The following is a 12,220-nucleotide window of genomic DNA, read 5'->3' as shown; positions in this document are numbered from 1 at the left end:
AGGGTTGTGCGGTGTGTGTCCCAGGAGGGGGCAGCCCTGATGGCACCCTTTCCCCCAAATGGTACCTGGGGGGGTCCGCCCCCCCGTACACCAGTGACCAGAGGTTCAAAGAATATGTGACCTTTCTGTCTGGGGCGTTGATTTTAAGAAAAGAAGCTCTCAATTTCAGAATTTCTGGCAGCGTGCCTGCCACCACCCCCCCCCCAAAAAAAAGCAGGAGTGGGTTTGTCCATTTCTTCTGTCTTCCCACTCACTGTCCAAGCAAAACATTCTGGGAACAAAAGAATGAGGACAATGAGGAGAATGGATATGCACAAACGAGCCTCTCCTTTTTTGACATACACAATGGAATTGGCATCAGGGCAGCTACAAAATCAGTTTTGACATCTGCTCCTATGTCAACACATTAATTACCTGCTTCTGTTCCTTTGCCTGCAGGCACTTCAGCTGAGGCTTACCCATTACAACATTTCTTTCTTTCTTTCTTTCTTTCTTTCTTTCTTTCTTTCTTTCTTTCTTTCTTTCTTTCTTTCCGTTAGCCAGCCTTAGTTTTGTAGGAGATCTGTGGCAGAAATGGACCAAGTAGAAGGAACAGAGGCTGGGGGTGGAGAGAAAGATGCTATTCAGACCTCAGTATGTTTACTTGCCTTCCTTGTAAAAAAAAATAAAAAATGGGGTGTGTTCTGGAATTTCTAAAGCAATTTTCTCACTCTGGTTTTTTTCTTTTTAGGTAGTTGATTCAAACTTCTTTTGAGAGCCAGTGTGGTGTAGTGGTTAAGAGCAGTAGACTCGTAATCTGGTGAACCGGGTTCGCGTCTCCAGTCCTCCACATGCAGCTGCTGGGTGACCTTGGGCCAGTCACACTTCTCTGAAGTCTCTCAGCTTCACTCACCTCACAGAGTGTTTGCTGTGAGGGAGGAAGGGAAAAGAGAATGTTAGCCACTTTGAGACCCCTTCGGGTAGTGATAAAGCGGGATATCAAATCCAAACTCCTCCTACTCCTCCTCCTCCTCTTCTTCTTCTTCTTCTTCTTCTTCTTCTTCTTCTTCTTCTTCTTCAAATTTCTGATACTATTAGCTAGCAGAAGTGGCTCCTCTAGTGCGGCAGAGTCACAGTGCAAGCTTCGCAGCAGGACAGTTGCCGTCAATTACTGGGAGGGTGAGGGGTGAGGAAGTAGGGGGGCAGGCGCTTCCCTCCCCATTATTTCTCCCCTCTCCCTATCAGTAAGTGGTGATGACCTCACTAATGGAAAGTTAGCTTTGTGTCTCCCTTACCCCACTGTCAGGGACTAGGCAGAGGAAGAATGGTGGAGACCGCCTCCCCAGCCTGTCCCTTCCAGAGAAGAAGGGGACAGTTCAGAATTACACTAGGGGTTTGAGGGAGATCACAGCTCAGAGGCAGATGAGGGGGAAAGCTGGGGAATAATGGGAGAGGAGGAGTAGGAGGAAGAAGAAGCACCAGGGGAGTGACAGCTGATGGATTCAGTGTCTTTAGAGAGCATTCCAGACCTCCCTCCACTCCCAAAACATGATGGGCCTTGAAGGTAGGAGAGCAAAGAGCTCAAAGGCAGAAGGCACGTCCCAGCACCTGTAGTGATGACTCATGAGGAAGTGGGAGGAGTGGAGATTCACTCGGAGCAATGCCATTATTCTGAGAGGCCACATCTCCAAGCTTCTCTCTGTGAATATTGAATAAAAGCAGGTGGTAAGGACTTTCACATGTCTTGTCCATTCCTGGCAACCTGTCGTGGGAGTTGGTTCCTCTGCACTTCTGTTAGTTGTCAGTGCTAAGAACTGAAGCCAAACATTCATTCAGCAAAACCTTCAGTGCCATTATTTTTTTCAATGCTAGAAAAATGCAACCTGTTCTGTTGATAGAAGTAGTACAACTCATGCAACACATTGGCGACTAATATACATACAATAATTGTGGAGTTTGGAGTTTACAGGGTTAAAACTCCTTGGTGTCCTGTATCTGGGAGGGGCCTGACGCAGGGCCGTATGTCACAGGCTTTGTCCGTCTTTGTCTGTGAGAGTTGGTTTCACTTTAGACTGAGAGACGCTACAAAAAAGCTGCATGTGCTCTAAGCACCGGAGAGATGCCGGAAAGTTCTGATGGATTTATTGCTGTGTAGATAAACACTTTTAGAGATAGCAATGAACTGTCTCTGGCCTGATTTATCCCTCTATCCCACACAGACTGCAGGACCACTGCAACTCTGTTTTCTTGCCCAGGTCAGCCCCAGCAGAGCTACGCAGGGGAGCGCTGACTGGACAGCAGGATTTAATTGCCAAAATAATTACCAAAATGATTATGCTTTCTTTATCAATCTTCTGAGAAAAATACAAAACCTTATGCAAAGCCACAGAGACTTGCGAACTACCCAACCTAAGGTGAACTTATAATGTCTGATTTCAATGGATTTTTCAAGTGCTTAACTCAGTCTTTTGTTTTCTTTATCTTTTTAGGTAAGTTCATGAAGACACCAACCAAAGGTAAATTTGGTGTTCACAATACCGAGAGATGCTAGTGAAGTTGTAGATGGATGTTAATGAAGTTGTAGACAGGGTGCCGGCGTTTTGCACCTGTTTCGCCCTGGCAGTCCAAGTAATCAAGAGGCCGCTGTTCACCCCCGATGGGGCCCTTTTACTGGGGCTTGCAGGTAGCACACTCCCAAGGTAGTTTTCCGGACTTCTTCAGTGGTCTAATCTCAAAGCCTTGATACGTATATTGATATTCAATTTCATAGAGAATACTATTTCTTGGCTTAAGCTTAAGAGACTAATTTGCTTAATTTTTTCAAAGCTGGGGTACACCTTCAACCCTAACTTGCAATATCACACCCACCTTTACATTTTTCCCATCTATCCCTCTACCTCCCATTCTCTCTTCAACAGCTCTCTGCAAATGCAGACATTCACATGTGTTCCATCTCTTTAAAAAGTAGAAACCTTAGAAACCTTTTTTAAAAATTGTGCTAGTAGTGTTAGCATGGTCCATTTTAGGTTGGACCACAAATCACCAGCTGAAGACCAACAGAGTGCCCTACATCATATCAGCTCCCACATTCCTGTTCTCTTATTCCTTTGACTAATTTTTCCTCCTGTGACAGATGCTGCTAGATGGTTCATTTCTGCAGAGTAATAACCCACAACTCATGTAGAAAACCAAGGAGCCAAGGGCATCTTAATTTAACATTTATGTTCTCCACTATATTATATAGTAGCAATAATATGCTGTTCTATTGACTTTTTCATCATTATTTATTTGTATTGGCAGGACATTCTACCCAATGGAATTGAGGGAGGCTTTTTGTTCTCCAAAGCTGAGAAGCGAAGGGAGATACATTTCAGCGTCTCAAAGCGAAAAGGGATATGCACATATTTTGACTTCTGGTTGAGTACATTGGGGGGAAATTATTCTACGAGGGTCAATACAACATCAGTAGTTTATTCATGTTTTAAGACAAAAAGAAACAATGAATTCATACATAAAATTAAAGAAGTCAGCGCAGCCTGCCTGTAGCAACATATATACACTAGAAAATATAAGAAAATTATCCAAGCTAAAAACTGGTGATATAAAAGATTCCTTTAAGAATTGACAGTAGGGTGGGGTGGGGTATCATTACAAAACCACACAGTCCTTCAGAAGACCCAATATGACCACCCCACTTAAAAGATAACTCAAGCAGAGTTGGCAAAGCTAATGAATAAGTTACGGTATAAGTACAATCAGGACTTCAGAGAAGATTGGGAACTTTATAAATACTATTTTTTTTAAAAAAAACAGCAAAATGATTTGGACTCCGTGGCAGGTTTTGAATAAACATCCACAAATTTATTAATAGAATATAGGACAGATGACGGAATGATATGTACAGTACTTTTACATGCAGAGAGCAATATGTGCAAATAAAACAGAGAGGGGAACTGAGGGAAGTCTTGGGTGGGGGGAGAGGGAGGGATGGGGGGATAGGGGGGAATGTAATTGATTATTTGAATAATTTGTTTGGTTGAAATTGTTTAATTAAAAAATATATTTTTTAAAAAGGTAACTCAAGCACATGCTTCTCATACAAAAAGTCCTAAGTTAAGTCCCACATTGGGCAAAAGCAGAGCTTTTTCGGGGGAACTCAGAAGAACTCTGTTCTGGCACCTCCCAAGTGGATGCCATTGACCTTCTAAGAAAAGAAGGGAGGTGTTCATAGTGAGTTACGACACCTCTTTTTCTAGAAAAATAGCACTGGGCAAAAGATTCCTATATTGCACAGGGTTTGACTAGAGGACCCTTGTGGTCCCTTCTATCTCTACAATTGTATGATTCTTTAAGTCCTTAGCATCTCCAGATATGACAGGAAAATGCAAAACTAAGCGAGATCAACCAATGGTTTGACTCAGTAGAAGAACACTTCCTTTACGCCTAGAAGCAATGGCTGCCCCAATAAACAGATTGCTTCATGGGACTTTAGGATTTTAGCAAATCTAATTAATGTATAGATCATCATCATCATCATTTTTAATTTGTATACCGCTTTTCTATCTTACAATACTCAAGGCAGTTTACAAGCTGAAGAAACAAAAAATGTACATCTTAAAACAATCTAATGCAATACAAAAATGTGATAATAAAACATAACTTTAAAATAGGCAACCTCCATCAAAAAAGTAACATTCAACAATCATTAGAATAGTATAAAATAATAATATCAACATATAAAAGTTAAACAGAAATCCACTCAACAGTTACAATAATATCTAATCCATAATCAATAAAACAATGGGAAGCCACAGTACATAAAACAATACAATACCCATTGAGAAGCAGAGGGTAGAGCAAGGCAGGTGGAAAGAGGCCTTGCCTGATGGAGTCTCTCCCCTCACAGTTCTTCCTCCAGGACCAGCTCCCTTATGAGGACTCCTAGGGCCGGAGGGTGGGGCAAGGCAGGTGGAAGGAGGCCTTGCCTGATGGAGTCTCTCCCCTCACATGAGGGGATGAGGAACGTGTGCCCCCCCCAATATATTGTTGGAGTGTAACTCCCACAAGCCCCAGCTAGCATTGCCAATGGACAGAGAAAATGGGAGTTGTAGTCAAACTACATCTGTAGGGCCACAGATTACTCATCCCTAGACTATGAAGCTGGGATGAAAATTCACATGCATTCAAACAATTGCTAGACCAGGGGTCAGCAACCTTTTTCAGCCGTGGGCCGGTCCACCATCCCTCAGACCATGTGGTGGGCTGGACTATATTTTTTTTGGGGGGGGGGATGAACAAATTCCTATGCCCCACAAATAACCCAGAAATGCATTTTAAATAACACATTCTACTCATGTAAAAACACGCTGATTCGCAGATCATCCGTGGGCCGGATTGAGAAGGCGATTGGCCCCTGGGCCTTAGGTTGCCTACCCCTGTGCTAGACTCTTGCTAACAAAGGCCATCAAAACAGTTGCTGAACTTTCAGAAGACAAGGCTGAGATTTCCCTGAAGGTCAGTCAGGATTCTCAGCAATTGCAAACATGTGGTCTTTAATTCAAAATCAGGGAGGGGGAATAACATGCATTTTTAGAGCATTTCATAAAATGAAATTACATAAGGAAAGAAATATATTTAGAGGGTTGGTGGGCTTTTTTAAAATTCAGTCTTTGAGAATTCCCATACAAACTGACATGATCCACACTTCCCAGCTATGTGCATCACAAATTGAACAGAACTAATGGGGCTACCCACCTAGCAGTTCGAAAGCACTCTTAAGTGCAAGTAGATAAATAGTGGGAAGGTAACGGCGTTTCCGTGTGTTGCGCTGGTGCTGGCTTGCCAGCTGCAGCTTTGTCACGCTGGCCACGTGACCTGGAAGTGTCTTCGGACAGCGCCGGCTCACGGCCTATAGAGCGAGATGAGCATGCAACCCTAGAGTCGGATGCGACTGGCCCGTACGGAAAGGTGTACCTTTACCTTTACCTTTAATGGGGCTACAGTGGTACCTCAGGTTACATACGCTTCAGGTTACAGACTCCGCTAACCCAGAAATAGTGCTTCAGGTTTAGAACTTTGCTTCAGGATGAGAACAGAAATTGTGCCCCGGCGGCGCGGCGGCAGCAGGAGGCCCCATTAGCTAAAGTGGTGCTTCAGGTTAAGAACAGTTTTAGGTTAAGTACGGATCTCCGGAATGAGTTAAGTACTTAACCTGAGGTACCACTGTATTGGGTTGTTGTTTTTATGTTTATTAGGTATTTTGTGGTTTTATATCTTGATTTTATTTATGAGACCCCTGGGTATAAAGGTAAAGGTACCCCTGCCCATACGGGCCAGTCTTGCCAGACTCTAGGGTTGTGCGCTCATCTCACTCTATAGGCCGGGAGCCAGCGCTGTCCGCAGACACTTCCGGGTCATGTGGCCAGCGTGACAAGCTGTATCTGGCGAGCCAGCGCAGCACACGGAAACGCCGTTTACCTTCCCGCTGGTAAGCGGTCCCTATTTATCTACTTGCACCCGGGGGTGCTTTCGAACTGCTAGGTTGGCAGGCGCTGGGACCGAACAACGGGAGCGCACCCTGCCGCGGGGATTCGAACCGCCGACCATGCGATCGGCAAGTCCTAGGTGCTGAGGTTTTACCCACAGCGCCACCCGCGTCCCTACCCCTGGGTATAGGGCGGTATATAAGTTCAAATCATCACCATCATTATCATCAGCTCTCATGCTTCCAAAATATTATGATGAAGCTGGTGAAGCTAAAAGAAAAACCCTTTCAAAACATGTTTTTAAGCTGCATATTTTTGAGGGGGAGGGTAAGTACGTCGTTAAATGTAAGCGGATTTCTAAAAGTGTATTAATATGGAAACAGAACAAAATGGATGATACGGCTGAACATTTGTGGAAGTGTCACTGGCTGACTGGCTGAGGGAGATTTCATAGGTAGAGGCATCCATCTGCTCAGCTCTGCCAGCTGAGCTGTCTTCCACCAGTGCAGTGACCTCCGCCCTCCACCCAGGTGGGAGAGATGTCTGCTCGTGGTATCCTGCATCTGGTTTACACCCATTTCACCAACCGCAGCTAATTGCACCCTGTCCCATGTCATTATGGGGTGAAGCAAGGGGCTGTGTTGGGCAGGGAATATGGTGGTGTCAGTAGCGAGCCAGTCAGCAGTAAATCACACAGCAGTTAACTCTTTATTAGAAAAACAGGATCTGAACATGAGCACAGCGACTCTTCTTCAGTAGGTCTTGCCCCTTATATAGCAGTTGTGGAGACTTTAGGTCCACGCCTCCCCACAGCTACGTCCCCTCCTCTTCAGAGTTTCCTCCAAGCAATCTGAGACTGTGCCTGTCTGCTTGTCATTGCTCCTCCCTCTTCATGCCTCTACTGGTTCTGAGATGCCGGGAGACAGGGGAACTTGACAGGAGGGAGAGACACCTGTGACTCTTCACCAGCCTGACTCATCTCTGCCCCTTAACCTCCCTTGTCATACTCTCCTGCTGAAGCTTCTAACTCTGATTCTGGACTGCTCTCTACCGCAGCCTCTTCCTGCTCACTAAGCCCTGTTACCTCTTCAAACACATCCCATCAGTCTTCTCCCACTGACCACTCATTGTCATCCGACCACCAAGCCCCAGGCTCTGGGGGTTCCCCAGTTGGTTCTTCCCACCATTCTTCTGCATCCAGGCAGCATGAAACTTCTATTCACACAGCTTATTCTAAACCAATCCCTTGACTTTAGTGAGTTATTCTAACTGAGGTAGGAGCAGGTTAAAGGGTTCATTTTCTTAAAACTATTATACTGGCTTCCATAATAGCTTCTAATAGTAAAACATAGCACTAATTGCTTCAGGAAAAAGCAGCATCAATCTATTTGCAATCCTAAGCATATTTACTAGGAAGTAAACCCCACTGGATGTAGTAAATTTGTCCAATGGGACTGATAAGTAAGTAAGTAAGTAAGTAAGTAAAATGGAGTGGGATAGAGCCCCCAAACCATTCCAAAATGTCTAATCTTTCCTAGAATATTTTTGCTTTACCTTTTCCTAATTAATCAAAATCCCATATGTTTTGGATATTAATTCTATAAGCTTTATTGTTCATTTTAGAATTCGTTCAAAAGGAGAAAATTCCCGTGACCCTTGATTCATGCAAAAGATTTTAATAAAATGAGCTAAGCCATATTATTTAGAAAAGCTCTTTCCCCTCCAGAATGAAAACTCTACGTCTTTTCTTATTCAATCATATTGTGGGTAATATAATCCAAAGATCAAAGGAGGAAGATCAGGAGATATTGTGTATGCCAAATGTTCAATAGAACTAGGACTTGCAATTTGGGTTTTTACACATGAAAGTCTATCTCTTGCACCTCGCTAGCACAAAGGAGATAATGGTATACCTAACTGATCTTGTTCAGTATTGTATCAAGCAGGAGTTAGTTCATTTTGGCATTATGAAAACACTTTTAGTTGGCTTCTTCGGCATTGTGCTCCTCTTTAACAAAAAGCAGTATATTTTAAGAGCAACTGTTAAGGATATATATATATATATATATATATATATATATATATATATATCTCCTTAACACAATAACGATTTCAAAGTTATCAATATGGTTCAGATAGTTGTTTTAAAGCAAAAAGTGATACGTGCTAAAGCTGTACATTTGTCCTGGACTCATACTTCATTCAAGATTAGGGTCCCTGCCTCACGAGATACTAAGACAACTTTGGAATCAACAGAGAAGACATTACAGGCTTTGCAAATTAAGTCAAGGTGACCCTCTGCCTTGGATCAGAAGGGAAGCCTGGTGTTATTCTGAGACACCAAACAGAAGACCCCCCCTCCCCTCCATCAGAGCCGAGGAGGCTAGTTCAAGTGCGATTCCCACTGCCCACTGTGTACAGCCTTAATGTGTGACTTTGGCATGCATGCCTAATGTTTGTTGTTTATTATGGATAGTAACTCCAAGTGCAGAGGTAAAAGGGTAAAGGTAAAGGACCCCTGGACGGTCAAGTCCAGTCAAAGGCGACTATGGGGTTGCGGTGCTCATCTCGCTTTTAGGCCGAGGGAGCCAGCGTTTGTCCACAGACAGCTTTCCGAGTCATGTGGCCAGCATAACTAAACCACTTCTGGCACAACGGGACACCGGAAACCAGAGCACACAGAAGTGCTGTTTACCTTCCTGCCACAGCAGTACCTATTTATCTACTTGCACTGGTGTGCTTTTGAACTGCTAGGTTGGCAGGAGCTGGGAGAGAGCAACGGGAGCTCACTCCGTCACAGGGATTCGCATCACTGACCTTCCGATCAGCAAGCCAAAGAGGCTCAGTGGTTTAGACCACACCACCACCCATATCCCTCCAAGTGCAGAACCAGTTGGTTAGCCAGTAACAGATATTTTCCATGGAAATACTCACATACAATCTGATGCCCTCCCTAAATGGTACCTCTGCAAAATTGTTAAGATAATCGGGGAATAAGCATATTTAAATCTTACAAGCAGTGGCGTAGCGTGGGTTGTCAGCACCAGGGGCAAGGCAAGTAATTTGCGCCCCCTAACCCATGGATTTGCGCCCCCCAACCCGTGGATTTGCGCCCCCTAACCCCCAGATGTTGCGCCCGGTGCGGCCAGCCCCCCCTGCACCCCCCATGCTACGCCACTGCTTACAAGTCTCTATGGGTGCAAGGGAGTCAACATACTAAGGGGACTACTTTAATCAAAATAAGAATCCCATGTCCTCAAAAACAAAACCCCTCAAGTTCCGATTTGTACCCATCCTTCCATTTTGACTGCCTAATGGCTTTCATTCATAATTGCCTAATATATGATAATGGCATCTTTATCAATTCCTTTGCTCACAGCCAGGGATTTATGATAAAAAGCATTTTGGGGTTTTGTTGACCTTGTCTTTTTCTCAGTGCCTTCACACAGTTACCAATAAAGAAGTAACCTGATAATGAAAAACATCAACTCTCTTCCCAGAATTTTTGGTGTCACTGGACGATATGACAAAGAAATGTAGAATTAGACAAAAATGCATGCAATTGATATTTTTAAGGGGAGGAAATATACAATTATACCATGGTCTTTGTGTATGTGTGTTCTTGTTATTTATACTTAATTATAATCTGCACGTTTTCACCAAATGATCCCAGGACAAGTTACATAAAATACCACAACTGGTGATGCTTGATAAACATTAAATTAAAAGCACAAAACTAAATGAAACAAAAAGGGCAACAAAATAGGATTGCAACAAAAGGTTAAAGGTAAAGGATCCCTGGATGGTTAAGTCCAGTCAAATGTGACTATAGGGTTACAATGCTCATCTTGCTTTCAGGCTGAGGGAGCCAGCATTTGTCCACAAACAGCTTTCTGGGTCATGACTAAATGCATGACTGGCGCAACGGAACACCGTGATGGAAACCAGAGTGCATGGAAATGCCGTTTACCTTTCTGATGCAGTGGTACCTATTTATCTACTTGCACTGGTGTGCTTTTGAACTGCTAGGTTGGCAGGAGCTGGGGCAGAGCAACGGGAGCTCACCCTGTCATGGGGATTTGAACTGCCGACCTTCTGATTGGCAAGCCCAAGAGGCTCAGTGGTTTAGACCACAGAGCCACCTGTGTTCCATATAACACAACAATACAGCAGGAGGAACAATGTCCACTCACCTAAAAGCCGAAAATTGTAACAATGGTGCAAGACTCACCCTCAGGATGAGTGCTGGGTAGCATGCACACTATTTAGGGTGCCTTGTTGATAGAATCTCCTTCACCTATTCCCACAACAGAGGTTTTGGTATTGACTGTTCATGGTAGTGTATTTGTTTACCAGCGGCAAGATATTATAAGCAGGTTAAGGGGAACTTGTGCTCATTCAGCCCTCTCCCAGAAGAACTAAGCAATAATGATTCATTTTAAAAGCAAAATAACAACTTCATTTGCTTACACTCAGTGTGGTCTAAACCCCCCTTTAAATCCATATCAACAAAAAGAAAAGAACTCACTCTGAAACTCACCTACAGGTGGTACCTAACACCAAGAAAACTAGTGCTAATACGCCCAGGAACCTCACCAAAATGCTGGAGAGGGTGCACCTCCACAGGCACATACCTCCACATGTGGTGGGAGTGCCCCAAAATCCAACTATTCTGGACCACAGCCATACGAGAAATATGTAAAATAACTAAGCAAGTATTAGACATCACCCAGAATTGGCCCTACTAAACATCTTCCAAGACAACAATGCCCATTCACACCACAACTCATAACCCACCTACTTTCAGCAGCCAGAAACACCATAACCAGACACTGGAGAGACCTGTCAGGAGTAAGCATGGACCAATGGCACCAAACAGTATGGGAAACAGCCCTACTAGAAAAATTAACCAATAAGCTGAAACTGACACGGGGACAAACAGAAGAAGACACTTTTACCCCGGTATGGCTCCCCTTTGTCACATACACAGCCCAACAAGACAATGACAAAAATCCACCAACAGCATACAAATCAATGTGGCTAACCTGATCCAAAACACCCACCCACCCCACTCACACATGAAAACAAAGACCACCACAGCCAACCACAAATGAACAGCCACACCCTAGGCCAACCCCAACCTCTCTCACCACCAAAGGAACACAAGTGAGCAGCAGAGAACCTGCACGAGCAACGCTGACACCAAAACCTACATACCGTATTTTTCATCCTATAGGGCGCACCGGCCCATAGGACGCACCTCATTTTTTTTGTGGGGGGGGAATGAATAAAAAAAAATATTCCCTCCCCCAGCCGTGGCTGCTGCCCCAAGCCTTGCGGACACCCGCCCAAAGCACGGGGAGCCCTCCGGAGGGCTCCCCGTGCTTCGGGCTGCAGGCTGCTGCCCACAAGCCTTGTGAGCCCACGGAAACTCCCGCCGGGCTTGCAAGGCTTGCGGATAGCTTCCTGAAGCCTGGAGAGCGAGAGGGGTCGGTGCACACCGATGCACATTTCCCCTTCATTTTTGGAGGGGGAAAAGTGCATCCTATGGGGTGAAAAATACGGTACATTAAGCAAAATAGAAACATCGTCACCCAACCCCACCCAACCCATCTCCCCCCCTCCACCCCTTATTTCCTCCTAATGTCTCAACAAATGAAACTGACTTATAAAAATGTTACATGGAAAAAATGCAAGAGACATTACACACACTTCTGTAAAACAAGAAAATCTTTAACAACAACAACAACAACAAC

The sequence above is a fragment of the Podarcis erhardii genome (assembly GCF_964252035.2).
Source record: "Podarcis erhardii genome assembly, chromosome: 8".
Lineage (NCBI taxonomy): Eukaryota > Metazoa > Chordata > Lepidosauria > Squamata > Lacertidae > Podarcis > Podarcis erhardii.
The sequence above is the reverse complement of the archived record's forward strand: the minus strand, read 5'-3'. Positions refer to the sequence as shown.